At 34.3% G+C, this 2,840-nt stretch overlaps 1 long non-coding RNA gene across 1 annotated transcript; it reads right to left on the reverse strand.

The window, feature by feature from the left end:
• Positions 1 to 1,400: 1,400 nt before the first annotated feature.
• Positions 1,401 to 2,489, reverse strand: LOC122003752. Its single transcript, XR_006118079.1, has 3 exons — positions 2,323 to 2,489; positions 1,770 to 1,822; positions 1,401 to 1,554 (listed from the first exon to the last, which is right to left on the reverse strand). It is a non-coding gene; the product is annotated as an uncharacterized LOC122003752 (long non-coding RNA).
• Between the last annotated feature and the right edge of the window lie 351 nt (positions 2,490 to 2,840).

Below are 2,840 nucleotides of genomic sequence, written 5' to 3' on the forward strand. Positions count from 1 at the left end.
CCTTTCCTAATCGACCAGACTATAGGAGCAATCCTATGGAGATGAAGGAGCTTCAAAAGCAAGTTGAAGAGTTGATGAGAAAAGGCTACGTCCGAGAAAGTTTGAGTCCTTGTTCAGTTCCTGTTTTGCTTGTGCCTAAGAAGGATGGAACTTGGAGAATGTGCATTGATTGTAGGGCTATCAACAAGATTACGGTAAAGTATCGTCATCCTATTCCTAGATTAGATGATATGCTAGATGAACTATATGGTTCTTGCATTTTCTCTAAAATTGATTTGAAGTTTGGCTATCATCAAATTCGCATGCGTGAGGGAGATGAATGGAAAATTGCTTTTAAGACTAGGTATCACTACAAGAAAAAAGACTTACAACAACGGTTTTTCACCGTTGTCGTAGCCTCTTTCGGACTGTTGTTAAAGGCTGTGTTGTTAAAGGGGGTGCTCAAAGACAACAGTTTTTATCCGTTGTCTTTGAAGACAAAGACAACAGTTTTTAACCGTTGTCTTTGAAAACAGACAACAGTTTTACAACAGTAAAAACCCGTTGTCTTCTCATTGACAACAGTTTTGAACTGTCTACGACAACGACTAAAAACCGTTGTCTTTTTAGCCAATGACAACGGTTTGACAACGGTTAAAAACCGTTGTCTTTTTAGCCAATGACAACGGTTTGACAACGGTTAAAAACCGTTGTCTTTTTAGCCAACAATGTTATTTAACATCAGTTTGACAATGATTTTTCACTGTTGTCTTTTAATGCCATTGACAACAGTTTCACATATTTAAACTGATATTTTTGGGTACAATATACAATATTTTGACAATAAATAAAAAACTAAATTTTTTCCATCATTTAATAACCATTATTTTATTTAAATAATATATCTACAAAATATCATTGATCAAAAACCTACAATCCGATCCAAACATCATCATCCAGTGCAAATTTCATTAAAGTACCAAACATCATCATCCAAACATCATTAAAGTACCAAACATCAACATCCAAACATCACAAAAGTTTACAAAACTAAATAGTACCCATAACAATATATCACACATATATATGAAGTCCAAAATATCTTGTTTTGTTGGATCAAATCTTCTCTACCTGTGCATCTTCTAAATACCCTGTGCATCTTCTAAACACCATATCGAGAACTGCAGCCTTTTCCCTGAGGTATTATGCAGAGTTTATATATGCTTTCTAAACACCCTGTGCTTTCTCCTCCCTCCTAGCTTCTCTTTTCTTCTCCTTTCTGGGTATGGTCATTATCTTTTCCCTGAGGTAAATAGCATATGATTGCAAGTTAAGTCATTTCCCCAGAATAAATGGCATAAAGATGATGATGACAAAGATGTTGTACATATCTTTCTGGCATAGTGTGCTGCAGTAGCAGGACAAATTTGAACATTTTGTCGCCCCTGGGAAAAAGTCCAAGCTTGTCAGCAATGGTGATTATTCCAAGTCCTGTAGGAGGAACCAAAACCAATCTTCCAAATATGATAGCAACAGTTGTTCGTAAACCAAGTCTTTTACTGCCTGGGCCAGAGCCTGGAACACAACAAAGTGCCATATAGCATGTAACATTCTAGATATTCTAGATTCAAGATGGAAACCCAATGGATAGTTTTTATGTCAACTATTTCATCAAGCATCACTAAATGTAATTGTTCAACTTCTACCAGCAAAAGAACTTTAGGATGTCAGACATAGGATATCAATATGTGTTTGAAGAAATGTTACATAAGAAATGGAAGATTGCATACCATCCACAAGATTTCCACCCAGAGCAAGCAAAATACATGGGATCATCGCTTCCCTAGAAATCAAAATATAGACAATCCTTCAGGTCTTAAAATATTTTTTGCTTTGAATGTAAATACAAAAAATAGAGATCCTTGAGTGTTAAAAGGTTATGCAAATAACCAAGTCATTAACCAGACAAAACTCCAAAACAGAGGTCCTTAAATGTCAAAAAAATTATGCAATAACTGTCATTAACCACTAACCAGACATCAAATATCAGGCTCATCTTATTAGCTCACTATAGTGCAATTAGAATAGTTACAGAAATGGATGGCCAATAAGTTATCTTAATTCTCTAATCTAAATTTACCATAGAAGAATGTGATTGCAACTTGATATTTCTTAAACAGTTCATACTTAGCATCATTCATAGAAATCTTCATACTTTTTCAACCTTAACAAGGTAACTATTTTCTGTTTTAAGACTCTATTTGCGTGTTACTAAATGAAAAGGTTCTAAATTTCAGTAGCATGAGAAAATTGGCAAAGACAAAGAAGGAAACAGATCAATACCCAAGAATAAGGCAGCTGTCAGTGAAGAAGAATAGCGGGGCATCATCAGTCAAGATGAAGTTCTTCAAAAATGGTATAGCGCCAATGATGATAGCCAAAGCCTAATTCCATATAAAACATTAGTAATACCTAATCCCATATAAAACATCATTAAAGTAATCATGAAAAATATTGCTTCTGCATAACATGTTAAAGACAATCATTAACAGAAGGTAACAATACAATAATTCAAATAACCACCGCAAAAAATTCAGAGAAAATTGTAATAGTAGTAAAAATTATAGAAATTTATGGAAAATACATAATTTAGAATTATGTATAATTTTGTGATGTTCATGGCCCAAAACCCCAATTCGATTGGAAAAATTGTGTTGTAATCACTACAAGAAAAACCCTCATAGACATCAGTGGAACAACAGCGGTTTTAAGCAAAAACTGATGTCTTTGAGTATTTTACACCGGTTTTTTCAAAAACCGGTGTCTATAAGCGCAGATTTTCGCTCATGGACATCAGTTTT

The sequence above is a fragment of the Zingiber officinale genome, chromosome 7B (assembly GCF_018446385.1).
Source record: "Zingiber officinale cultivar Zhangliang chromosome 7B, Zo_v1.1, whole genome shotgun sequence".
Lineage (NCBI taxonomy): Eukaryota > Viridiplantae > Streptophyta > Magnoliopsida > Zingiberales > Zingiberaceae > Zingiber > Zingiber officinale.